This window comes from Schistocerca gregaria, chromosome 1 (assembly GCF_023897955.1).
Source record: "Schistocerca gregaria isolate iqSchGreg1 chromosome 1, iqSchGreg1.2, whole genome shotgun sequence".
Lineage (NCBI taxonomy): Eukaryota > Metazoa > Arthropoda > Insecta > Orthoptera > Acrididae > Schistocerca > Schistocerca gregaria.
Window position 1 is genome coordinate 414,505,558 of NC_064920.1, and position 13,902 is coordinate 414,519,459.

Genomic DNA, 13,902 nt, shown 5'->3' on the forward strand with positions numbered 1-13,902 from the left:
CCCCCTCCCTCCACTCCCTCACCGCTAACTCTCCGATTCTGAGTACGCTCTTGAAATTAGAGGAAAGTGATACTCTTGTTTTTTACGATCTGCGCGTCGGCCGCAAGGTACATATCCTGGCACGCGCCACGATCTCTGCTGACGTAGGAAAGTGCCGCGTGAGAGCACTGCACAGCGTTATCTGTCTACATAAAAACGAATGCCTAACGGCCTGGCAGATAGGATCGCAACTGGCACCGCGAAATCTAGAGCAAGCGGAACGGCGTGCTGTGTGCTTTCTAGCAACAGAAATTTAGAGCGGCTCCCCGCCGTGCGAAATTCAATCACAAAACGGGTGGAAATCCTGTCGACGTCCGTGCATACTACAAGTCTGAAGGAAAGGCCATTGTCTCGAGGCTTATCGAGGGCTCCGCGCCGGATGAATATGCAACGTTGTTCGCCTGGCCTGACGAAGAGCCGAGCTGAGCCGCCGGAAGTTTACGCGTCGCGTCGGGCCGGGCCGGCCGCACTGTTAAAGCGCGCCGAAGACGTACGAATGCGCTTCGGCTGGCGAAGCTCCGCCGGCAGATGGTTTTAGCTCAGCAGGTCGCGCGCGGCGACGGCTGTATACAGAGAGCCACAGGGGCGCGGTCGGCAAGCCAGACGCCAAACAAACGTCGCTGCCAAAGCGCTGTGCGCGAGAGACACGAAACCTGTGTCGGATCTGACGGCGCCGTCGCCTGCGAATCTAGCGGGAAAACTAGAAGCCGCTGTAGCGGTTATAGCACTATCTAGAGATACTCTTCAACCTCCTGCTTTTCGGTCACGAAGAGACCTCGAAGATGAGATCAATTACGCCACACACAGAGGCAATTAATCTTTCTATACGAGCTCCATAACCGAACGAGGTGGCGCAGTGGTTAGCAGACTGGACTCGCGTTCGGGAGGACGACGGTTCAATCCCGCTTCCGGCCATCCTGATTTAGGTTTTCTGTGATTTCCCTAAATCGCTCCAGGCAAATGCCGGGATGGTTCCTTTGAAAGGGCACGGCCGACTTCCTTCCCAAATCTGATGAGACCGATGACCTCGCTGTTTGGTCTCTTCCCCCAAACAACCCAACCCCGACGAGCTCCACAATGCATTGGAACGGAAAGAAAGGCCAACATTTGGACTGCGCTAAGAACTCTCTGTCATGCACCTCATAGTGCTTTGTACTGTATAATACTATAAATGATTCGTTCGTTTCCAGACATGTATATTTTCTGAACTGTTACAGGTACAATATGATTGATACACGAATAGAACCGTAAACTCGCAAAGTTTCCATTTTGCACTCGACAAATCATGTAGAGTGTCGCTCTGGTCACGTGACACACGGCCAAGACTGTCAAGTTCGTCCTATACCTTGTTGCAACATCGTGTCAGTGGTCATCACAGCAGCACTGATGCGTTCTCCGAACCGCTCCCGTGTTCCTGGCAGTGCTTTTACGTAAACACAGTCCTTAATGTATCCCAAAAGGAAAAGTTCACAAGGCGTTAGGTTAGGTTTAAGCTACCGGGGGAAAGAGAGCAACATCGTCTTCATCACAACGCCCAGTTCAGCGATGCAGATGTTCGTCATTTACTTAGCGAAGAGCATAGAAGCTCCAGCGAGCGGTCTTACAGGAAGACGAAATTTTCGTAAGCAGCCGTAAGTTGTGGAAACCACTACAATTGCAACATATCAAGGTAAGAGGTACCCGTCACAGTCTTCTCAGGTAAAAACATGGACCATACAGCTTCGTCTGTGAAATTGCACAGGAAACATTAACCATACAGCTTCGTCAGTGACATTGACCTGCGCCATAATTTCATCACCATGTTCAATGCTATATGCTCTCGCATTGTGGCGATTAACCTTTCCACATAAATGGAAGGTTGCTTCGTCGAAGAATATCAGCTTGGGAGACGTAATGTTCACCCTCAAGCGCTTCCCGCGTTGTGACGCAAAAGTGAAGGCGATGGCCGTAATCTTCCGGTTGTAATTGATGCACGAACTACAGACGGTTCGGTTTGAGATGTAAGAGCCGTCGCAGGATACTCCACAGAATTTGCTGCGATATTCAAAGTCTGTGGTTTGTGCAGACCGCTCATGATTTTTTTGGACGGCGTGCGAAATGTTCCCTCCCGCTTTCCATGGCTTCATCTATATGTTCACTTTACATGGCAGTTCTTTTCCACAATTCCTTCTGAATGCACGCTCCACTCTTGCAGCAGATAAAAATCTTGCGTATTTGAACACATAAAAGCAATCTTTCTGCTTTGTCAAGTCAATGCGCTCATAACGCCAATTGCCGGCCACACTGCAAATTAGGTTTTCTACCTATATAAATCGTATCTGTACATGTATTACTTTGGGAAATACGAACTATGACAACGATTGATTCATTTATGTTAGCTCTGCTTGTAGTATGTGCCAAACCCTGTACTCTAATCACCCGCGTAAATTCAAATCGACTTCTAATCGTGATACGATCATTCGGAATGATGGGCTAGATCAATATTTCACTACCAGAGCCCAGTACGTTTTACTGGACGGCGAGTTTTCCACAGAGTCGACAGTAACATCTGGTGTGGCATAAGGAAGCGTACAGAAAGTCTGTTTTCAACACATGATACGTATACATAGTTTATCAGATCAACAGCACTACAACTCAAATCGCTAACGATTATGTTCAGGAGAGTATCGTCGGACGATTGTGTGGAATTGCACAAAGATATTGACAACATGTGCATTTGGTGCACAGAATGGCAGATTCCCTTAAATCGAGTTAAATATGAGATAATTCCTGTAATAAAAGTGACCCAATGGTAATGCTACCAACGATTCTAACACGAAAGCCAAGTTACTATATACAGATTTCCGAAATTTCTTCGCCAAAGAATATGAAGTAAATATTTCAAAATTCGAATCAAGAATAGATTAGAAGTAGATATCCTCGGAGTAGCGAAGCAACTCTAATCACGTAATAAAGCAAGACTTCCGGTCCAGACTGCTTACCAACTAATTCCTTTCAGAGTACGTTGACATAAAGGCTCCATACTTACCAGTCGTCGACGATAGACCTGCACCTGATGACTGGAAAGTTGCACAGCTCACACCAACACACAAGAAAGGAAGTAGGAGTAATACGCTGAGTTACACATCCACAGCGCTGACGTCGATTTGCAGTACGATTTTGGAACATATACTGTGTCTGAAGATTATGAATTACCTCGATGAAAACTACCTTTTGACACACACCACGGATTGAGATAATACTTATCGTATGAAACGTAACCAGCTCTTTTATTCTCGTGAGGTAATGAGTTTGTCGACAGTGGTCCTCAAACTCATTCCGTATTTCTAAATTTTCAGTAGGCTTTCGACATCGTTCCTCACAAGCGACTTACAATCAAACTGGTTGCCTATGGTGTATCGTCTCTGTTATGCGACTGGATTCGTTATCTCCTTTTGAGGAAGTTCACATTTCGTAGTAACTGACGGAAAGTCATCGAGTAAAACAGAAGTGATATTTGACGTAGCCCAAGAATGTGTTATAGGCGCTATGCCGTTCCTAATCTATACAAACGATTTAGGAGACAATCTTAGCAGCGCTCTTAGATTGTTTGGAGAGGATGCTGCCATTAACCGTCTGTTAAGCCATCAGAAGATAAAACCAGTTGCAATATGGTGAAGACAAGATATCTGTATGGTGCGAAAAGTGACCGTTGACCCTAAATAATGATATGTGCGAGATACCCACATAAGTACTAACAGGAAGTCGATAAATTTCGATTACACGATAAATCGCACGAATCTAAAGATTGTTATTTCAGCTGAATCCTAAGCACCGCAATTACGAACACCTTAAACTGAAACGATCTTTTAGATAATGTTGCGCGGAAGGCGAACCAGAGAGTGGCTTTATTGGCAGAAGATGCAACAGGTCTACTGAAGAGACTGTCTACAATACGCTCGTCCGTCTTCACACTACCGCTGTGCGGCATGGGATCCCTACCAGATATAACTGACAGAAGACATCGTTAAAATCCAAAGAAGGGCAGCTCGTTTTGTGCTACTGAGAAATTGGGGAGAGAGTACCACGGATATGAAATGCGAATTTGGGGTGACAATTATTAAAAGACGGGCGTTTTTCGTTGCGGCGAGAACTTTTCACAAACTGTCGAGCACCAACTTCCTCCTCCGAATGCGAAAATATTCTGTCTACGCCCACATACATATAGGGAGAAATAATGATTATAACGAAATATGAAAAATCAGAGCCGTACGGAAATATTTTAGTGTTCCTTTTCCTTGACAGTGGACCGGTAGATGAGGTGAAAGTTGTTCGATGAACCCTCTACTAGGCACTTCAGTGTGAATTTCAGACCAGTCACGTAGACGTAGATGTATTCGATTACAAGAATACTGATGAAAAAAAAAGTTCAAATGTGTGTGAAATCTTATGGGACTGCTAAGGTCATCAGTCCATAAGCTTACACACTACTTAACCTAAATTATCCTAAGGAAAAACACACACACCCATGCCCGAGGGAGGACTCGAACCTCCGCCGGGACCAGCCGCACAGTCCATGACTGCAGCACATTAGCCCGCTGAACACTGATGAACATCCTGCGTGGAAGTAACACTAAGAAGCAATATGAAAGACGGGGATGACGTAAAATCAGTGTTAGAGAAGACTGCGGGACACCTACATTTGTTGGGATGATTATTGGAAAGACGGCGTGCAGCAGTCAAGGAAAGAGCACGCAAGACGCTAGGGCGACCTATTCTAGTGCTCCAGCGGTTGGACTCATTATCAGGTAGGCATGGCAACAGACGTCGGACGAATTCAGGGCCACGTTGGTGAAGAGTGTAACAGAAATGCTTGGGAAACTTAAATGGGGACCTTTGAATAAAGACGACGTGGTTTTCACGGTATGCTCTTGAGTAAATTTGGAAAACATGTATTCGAACAACACTGTGCGACAGTTATGCTGTCATTATCGTACTCGCGTAACGATCACGAGAAAAAGATACGTGCGACTGCTTAGGGACATGGGCGGTAGTCTCTCCCTCCTCTCACTCCCATCCCCCCCCCCCCCCCCCCCCAATGTCCTGTCACGCAATATGCGAAGCGCACTGGACAGAAAATCTACAATATCCCGCGCTCTACATAATGACTTGCGGAGTAAATATATATAGATAAGCACTTGCGCATCCTACAGCGAAGAAGTAAAATTAGGATTCAGCATCGCTTCGACAGCCATGACTAGCGACGCAATAGAAGCTCGGACTGGAGAAAGATCAGCAGGGGACTGGCCATATCCTTTTCAGAGGGCCCATCCTGGAATTTTCCTTAAGCGATTTAGGGAAACCACGGAAAGCCTAAATGTCTGTGGCCCGTCGCAGATGAACCGCCATCCTGTCGGGTGCGAATCCAGTGCGCTAGCTCCATCGGTTTGCTATTTCCGGTTCAGGTTCGTGTTTTTGGCAACGTTCGTCAGTGCAGCAAAATCGAAAAAGATTCAGTCGGAAATACAACCAACTGTAACCAATAACAATTATTGAGCATTTCGTGTAATTACAGCTTCATCATTAGGTGCGTTTATTGAAATTAATAAGAACTAGACGGTTTGTATATACGACTTTTGTGGGCGAGCTGTGGCACTGTATTTCGGTGGTCACAGGCTGCTTTTGGAGTCGTATTTACACTGCAAGAGAAATATGGAAACGGGTGAAGAACTACTGCTCTGAAACTTGATCGCAGATTATAAGTGTGTGCCGGCGCACAACTCGAAACCAGAACCTTGTGTTTCGCCGTTAATGCTCTTACCGACCGAGCTATCCAGTCAGGACCCAAGCGGGAAGCTTTACTTTCGCCAGAGCCCCTCTCCTACCTTCCAAACTTGACAGACCTCCTGCATAACAAGTGGGACAAGCACTTCTGGAAGAAAGGTGGTTGTGAAAAAATGGCGGTCGCCCTCAAAGCTTTACACTGCTGCTGCTAAGCCATTTTCATCACAACATCTTTGTTATGGAAGTGTTACTCCCGCTTGGTATGCAGGAGAGATGATCTGTTACTCTAAGTCTGGAAGGTAGGAGAGAGGCCGTGGCGAAAGTAAAGCTACCCGCTTGCAACAGAATGTAAACTGCTGAAATATGTGTGTACAACGGTTCAACAAATATCTGCCGTAAGAACGAAATTTTTATGTTAATTAGTCCAAAAGGAGTTTGACCAGTAGTTAAAATCAACTGTGTACATACGACGGTAGGAGATCTATTTCACTGTTTGTGAAACATCGCAGGATTGCTGAAGAATATGTAGTGGTAGGAAAAAGATACCAATTGCTTAGTGAAAATTTATTTAGCCCGTTTTAAAAACGGCCATTTGGTGAGAAATCCATGAATGTCCAGTGACGACATAACTTGCCCTTATTTATACTGAACGAAGTTCTGCCAAAAGCTCGCACAGAGACCTGTGAGCAATTCTTCCCAAGCTGTATCCAGGAATGGAGCGGAAATAACGGGCAATGCATGGTACAGTTTAAAAGAAAGTACACTTTGCCAGCACGTTACAGTGATCCGCAGGTTACATATCTAAGTCTGTTTCGTCCACATGACACCAACCAACCCAAAATTATGGGAGGCGTGGGAAGCAGTGAGAAAGTGACCTGATTTATTGGGAAATCTGAAACCTGTGGTAAAGGGCTCATGGGGGAGAAACAAGCTCCTACGACACAAACGGAATGTTACAAGACCAGCAAAAACTATTAAAAAAACGAAGAAAAAGCTTACAATAACTGTCTCTGCTAAATTCCACTAGTTCTCCTCCTAAAATTCCTAAGAATTTCTGTTGTCTGAAAGTCTCGTGTGAAACATTCCAAATACTGTTTGCAGATTTTGAATATACTATGTTCTTACGTAAGCAACCACAGAATCTAAGGCAATGCATAATCGTTTCTTGCGTTTGCAGTACCAGCGGGTAATTGTAACGAAACAGCAAGAAAAGGAAAAACGATTCCGTGAGGGATCTAAATTTCTGAAAACAGCACACACAAGTAATGGAATGGCAAGCGATTCAGACGGTGATACAGTTATGCTAACGATTCATGATAACACTGTGCTCCGTATGACTGGCAAAAATTCAAAAGGTGCATTTAGGTTACAGTATCTTTCCACCAGACTGCCACACTTGCGAAGACGCTGACGACATTACAACTCATTTTTCAGTTGCTATAGTGAAGACTTACTATGGTTTCGATTACAAACTGAAATTGAAGTTCTGTATACTTTTGCGAGGTTTAATTTTTGACGCAGGAGGAACTGCAGCAGCTCCCGTGGAATCACCTTACCGTGAAGTGCTTCACAAGAACTGCAAATAATGTTCTATCTTTTTATGGTACGATACTCATCTCTCTGGAAATAAGTGAAAAAATAATCCGGACTAGAAGCTAGTCTTTGGAAATCGCTCTGGGTCGCAGATAAGAGTAGAGAGACCAACATCTACTTCCTGGCCATCACCTAGCGGTCAGCTTTTCGTACAGTATTCGCTTCCAAACTCTGCCAGCAATGCGTCAAGTAATCTGAGTAGCCTGAGCGGCGTGTTGCTGCTGGTGGAATCAGCCACTCAGCAATTTTTGAAATTTGTAACAGGTAGACGGCCAGTTGTTGCTGCTGGGTGTAACCTGTTGGTCGCTACAGTATCTGCTGATGCTACTAGATGTCACGAATGGGCGACGTACACGTTTTTCTACTTACATCTGTTCTTGTTTCCCTCATGTATAAAGTTTTTTCGATGAGAAACTTTAGCGGTGGAGTTAATTACATTATCCCAATTCCCAGTTACGAATCATAAATGACATGAATGCTGTCGCAGAGCGTACAGGAAATCGAAGCAGCCACGTTTATATCAAACGTATCTCTAGTATCTTACGTACAATCACTCATAAAACCCGTAACTGTGGTTACGTTTAGCTATTGAGGGAACAAATTTCTCCGTGATGTGCCATGAATCTTTTAACTATGAATTGTTTCGTAGTCTTAATTCCATCTTCAGGAGAAATATCTTGGAGAACGGTCCATCAGTGTAACTCTCACGAACGCAACGTCGTTTGAGTTTACACCGACGCCATACCTTCAGACAATAATGTAAAGGGGGGAGGGGGGGCGACTACCCTCTAAGATAAAAGTATATTGAAATTACACACAAATTCTAAATATGTAACAGCGTTGCTTTAGTGGGAGTTGGTCAACCAAAACCAAGACGGTAGTAGTGTCCAATAAGGCTTTGAGAAAGTATCCGCGTGGTGCAAAAATCGGCAATTAGTTCTGAATGCAAAAGGAGATGCAAAACTGTTTACTCCACGAATCGCAAAAAAACGCGTAGCAACGTCTAATTAATTTAAACAAGTCTCGTTAGTCTTTTAGTCAGACCATATAACCACATCTTGCTGTACCACAGAGCAAGAAAATAAAATGGTACAAATACTTAGGCTCAGATAGATGTGACGTAAGTAGAAGGATTTGGCTCAGTTTTAGAATACATCGGAAGAGATCAGCAAATAATGGCACAGCCTGTACTGGAATACTGTTCAAGTAAGTGGGATCCGTGTAATACGCTAAGAGGAGTGTTCACCGAGTATGTATAAAGAAGAGCAGCTCGAACTGACGCAAGTTTGTATACTTAGCGACATACTGTAACGGAAGATTGCTCACATGAAAAATATATTTCGCGAAACTTGTTTTTCAAAACAAAGAATTGGTTTTCTGGACGGAAACTACGAATGTATTCCAGTTTCCTAAGCATTATTCCCGTAGAGACTGCGAAGATGAAGTTCAGACCAGTGATAGCCTGCTCGTAACCACGATTACAGTAATTCTTGCTCCCCAATCTCGGACTCGTGGAAGGAACGAGAGGAAACTGTAAAATATGGTACAATAAAACGTACACTGTGCCTAACACGTAATTGTGACCTTCAGAGCTTAGATGTAGGCTAGCCGGCAGTGGCGGTACAGAGCACGCAATTCAGTGGTAGCGGTGAGTGGTGAAGCTATGGGAACTGAGCACTGAGGGAAACCCTTGTGAATCGCAAATAACCTTGAGCCGTGGAACAAAGAAATGTTGCGGTAAGAGAGAGAGAGAGAGAGAGAGAGAGAGAGAGAGAGACTGACTTTGGAAGGCGGTAAGAGGCAGACAGCGGGAGTGGAAGCGAGCGGTGGCGTCGGCGCGAGGCGCGAGGCGCTGGCGGCCAGCCGGCACGGTACCTGTTGGAAGGATCAGCTGTAGCAGCGGCGGCCGCAGCAGCAGCAGCAGCAGCGTCGGCGCCGTCTGTGGCTGCGGGCCGTGGGCCATCCTGGCGCGCCACTGCCAGCCTTTGTTCTGGCCGAGCTGCACCGAGCCGCGCCGCGCCGCTGGCACAACCCCTCCCCCCATCTTCCTACCCGCCCCCTCCCCCCTCCCCGCCCCGCGCCATCGTCGGTGTGTGTCTCCTCCTCCGCCCCGACGCCCCCGCATCGTCGGGCGCGCTCCGGGCAGTGCTGCCAACGTGGCAGAGCGACAGGCTGGTCCGCCTGGCAACCGCGCCGAGCATCGATCCGGCGCACCGAGGCTGGAGCGGGGCACAAAGGTGCTAGCCGCTCTCCCGCCCCACCTTCCGCCCGCCCCATCAAACTCCCCCTGCTCCCCCCCCTCCCCGCCCCCCCCCCCCTCGCGCCCGCGCTTCGGCACCGAGCTCGCACGCGCCAATCCCGTCCTCCCACTACCGATCGCTGTGCCCGTGCCGACGGCGTACAAAGGTCAGCGGTGTCAAATGCGGAGGGGGATGAAACCACCCGGGCCAAGAAGCACAAAAAGTATAAAATGTGGCGGGAGGACGGAGCCAGTCTTGCTTCCGTCACAACACAACAGTGTTAATAAACTCCTCGCCAATTTTCGTTCAGCATTACGTCGGAGGCCGGTGACTACACGGCGACGTCGTCCTCTGCTGGTGCGCCTGCAATGTGCCACTCCGCAAAAACTTATCTACTCGATTAAACAGCTTTTAACAGTGGCTTATCCTTTTTAGTGGTTGTTGAGCTCTGTGGCTGTGAATGACATTATTTTAAGAAGTGCAGCAACCAACGCTTTTTTATGATTTTTTTAAATCATGCCATTATGCGTTTCGGACTTTCACCTACCTTCACTTGGAGTAGCACACATACAACCTTCAGTTTTACATCGCGAAAAGAACAGCAATTCGGGCGTTGCAGTTGTCCTGCGCGCAAATTAATGGTTCTATTTAGTCATACTTCATAGGTAGTGTATTACAATATTTTACTGGTTAGATGTATTCACTTTCTCCTCTGCTTGTTGTTATTCCGAGGCCGGCCTTAGTGGTCGAGCGGTTCTAGGCTCTACAGTCTGGAACCGCGCGACAGCTACGGTCGCAGGTTCGAATCCTGCCCCGGGCATGGATGTGTGTGATGTCCTTAGGTTAGGTAGGTTTAAGTAGTTCTAAGTTCTAGGGGACTGATGACCTCAGAAGTTAAGTCCCATAGTGCTCAGAGCCATTTGAACCATTTTGTTATTCCGATTTCCGCCTTCATAATCGTAGCACACACACACACACACACAAACACCCACCTACACACACACACACACACACACACACACACACACACACACACACACACACTATTTCCACTTGCATTTTGCACAGAAATTGTGCAGAATCCACCATGTTGACGACTGATGTCTTTGTTTACACCGGAAAATATTATATATATATATATAAAGTTATATTTTACTAAGGTTCTGGTAGCACCATTTCTAATGTAAGATACTGTAAGACTAAAAACTGTGACTGCTAAGCGTGAATGTTTTGTACATCATTTTGATTTGCAGCTCCTTGTATTGGCCATGTTTACAGTTAAAATGGTTGAATGTGAGGTCCGCCAGTTTGGGTACTGAGAAAAACGGTGTTTTGCATAACTGGCGGACTTCACATGCACCAATGAATGTTTTTTACATGGTTATTTATTAAGTGCGGCAGATTCTGGTTAATTAAACTTCGTTGCGATGTCACTCTGGATCGGAAGAGATTCTCTCTGATTTCGAGCGGCTAACAGAAGCAGTAAGGGCTGCCAGTCTTACTTGCGAAATGAAAGCAGAGCTCCCCATTTGTAGCATAGTCGACTGGACTGATTGTGGACCTCTGGTACAGAGCCGAGTGGAGGGTCTGAATCAGAGGCTCAGGCGATTTTGCGACCGTGTAGGCTGCAGATTCCTCGACTTGCGCCATGGGGTGCTTGGGTTTCGGATTCCGCTAAATTGGTCAGGAGTCAACTACACGTAGGAGGCGGCTATACGGGTACCAGGGGCCGTGTGGCGTGGACTAGCAGATAAAAATTTACTTGCTGCCTTCCTGAGAGACAATCTCCGCTCCTTTCAAATTAACAATGTAAGTGTAGACTAGATGTGGCTTGAATTTAAAAAAAATTAGTACCGACAGGAGTTGAGAGAATTATAGTAAAGAAATTAATGAACGGCACAGCTGATTCCCCTTGGTACACAAAACAGGTCAGAACACTGTTGCAGAAACAACGAAAAAACATGCCAAATTTAAACGAACGCTCAATCTCCGAAATTGGCGGTCTTTTACAGAAACTCGAAATATAGCGCGGACTTCAATGACAGAAGCTTATTATAGTTTCCGCAACGAAACTTCGACTCGAAACCTGGCACAAAATCCAAAGAAATTCTAGTCTGTGTAAAGTACGGTAGTGACAAGACACAATCGATGTCTTCTGTGCTATAGCGACGGAAATAGTAGCGAGGACAGTGCTGCTAAGGCAGAGTTACGAAGCCCCGCCTTCTGAAATTTTTTCACCAAAGAAAACGAAGTAAATATCCCAGAATTCCAATCAAGAGTAGCTACCACCATGAGTAACTTAGAAGTAGGCGTGTTCGGAGTGGTGAAGCAACTTAAATCACTTAATAAAAAGAAGTCTTCCGGTCCAGAGTGTATACCAATTAGGTTCCTTCAGATTATGCTGATGCATTAGCTCCATACTTAACGATCATATATAACCGTTCGCTCGACGAAAGATCCGTACCCAAAGACTGGAAAGTTGCACAGGTCACGCCAATATTCAAGAAAGGTAGTCGGAGTAATCCACTTAATTACAGGCCATATCATTAATGTCGATATGCAGTAGGATTTTGGAACATACATTGTGTTCGAACATTATGAATTACCTCGAAGAAAACGGTCTATTGACACACAGTCAACATGGATTTAGGAAACATCGTTCTTGTGAAACACAACAAGCTCTTTATTCGCATGAAGTGTTGACTGCTGTTGACAAGGGATTCCAAATTGATTCCGTATTTCTAGATTTTCCGGAAGGCTTTTGACACTGTACCAGACAAGCGGCTTGTCGTGTAACTGCTTGCTTATGGAATATCGTCTCAGTGACATGGTTGGATCTGTGGTTTCCTGCCAGAGAGGTCACAGTTCCTAACAACTGTCGGAAAGAAATCGAGTAAAACAGAAGAGATTTCTGGCGTTCCCCGAGGTAGTGTTGCAAGCCCTCTGCTATTTGTTATCTATATGATTTACGAGACAATCTAAGCAGCCGTCTTAGGTTGTTTGCCGATGACGCTGTCGTTTATCGACTAATGAAGTCATCAGAAGATCAAAACAAACTGCAAAACGATTTAGAAAAGATATCTGAATAGTGCGAAAATTGGCAGTTGACCCTAAATGAGGGAAAGTGTGAGATCATCTACATGATTGCTGAAAGGAATCCGTTAAACTTCGGTTACACGGTAAATCAATCAAATCTAAAGTGTGTAAATTCAACTAAATACCTAGGAATTACAGTTACGAACAACTTAGATTGGAACAACACATAGAAAAAGTTGTGGGTAAGGCAAATCAAAGACTGCGTTTTAGTTCTAGAACACTTACAAAATACAACATATCTACTAAAGAGACTGCCTACACTACGCTTGTCCGTCTATTTTGGAGTACAGCTGCACGGTCTTGGACCGTCACCAGACGGAGTACATCGAGACAGTTCAACGAAAAGCAGCACGTTTTGTATTCTCGCACGTTTTGTGTTATCGGGAAAGGGGGGAGGGAGGGAGGGAGGGAGGGAGGGAGGGAGGGAGGGAGAGAGGGAGAGAGAGGGAGGAAGAGAGAGAAGGAGAGAGAGAGGGAGAGAGGAGAGAGAGAGAGAGAGAGAGAGAGAGAGAGAGAGAGAGAGAGAGAGAGAGAGGATTGGGAGTGGACATCAATAAAAAAAGGCGTTTTTCGTTGCGACTGAGTGTTCTCACGAAATTTCAATCACCAACTTTCTCCTCCGAATGCGAAAATATTTTGTTGACGCAGACCTACACAGAAGAAACGACCATCATAATAAATTAAGGGAAATCAGAGCTCGCACGGAAAAGTACAGTGTTCGTTTTCTCCGCGACGCTGTTTGAGACTGGAATAATAGAGAATTATTGTGAAGGTGGTTCGATGAACCCTCTGCCTGGAATTTAAGTGAGATTTACACAGTAACCATTTAGATATACAGATGTAGATTATTATAAAATAATACAGTGAATTTCATGTAAAAGAAATAATACTACATATTTTATTCACAGCTGGTGCGACATTTAACGCAGCAGAGAAGCAACAACTGATTGACTTGATGTAGAAGTACTACATGTATTATCTGGGCTTATACTGTCTTACGCTTTTTCACGACTGTTTTTAGTGTGTGGCTGTACGAGTAAGTAAATTACGGAAAGTATTTAGAAAAAGACATTTCTTTTGCGTAATTCTGTGTTTTAATATTGTGGCTTTGTGGCCTGGCTCGCAGCAACTCCACAATTTCCTCAGACTTGCCCTGCAACACGTCAGTAAG

General features: G+C 45.3%; 1 protein-coding gene across 1 annotated transcript in view; it reads right to left on the bottom strand.

The window, feature by feature from the left end:
- Nucleotides 1–9,381, bottom strand: part of LOC126350130 (kinase D-interacting substrate of 220 kDa) — a 372,816-nt gene extending 363,435 nt beyond the window's left edge. The window contains exon 1 of the mRNA XM_050002494.1: nucleotides 9,271–9,381. The gene's annotated coding sequence lies outside the window, so the exon portion shown is untranslated. The remainder of the gene's footprint in view (nucleotides 1–9,270) is intronic.
- Between the last annotated feature and the right edge of the window lie 4,521 nt (nucleotides 9,382–13,902).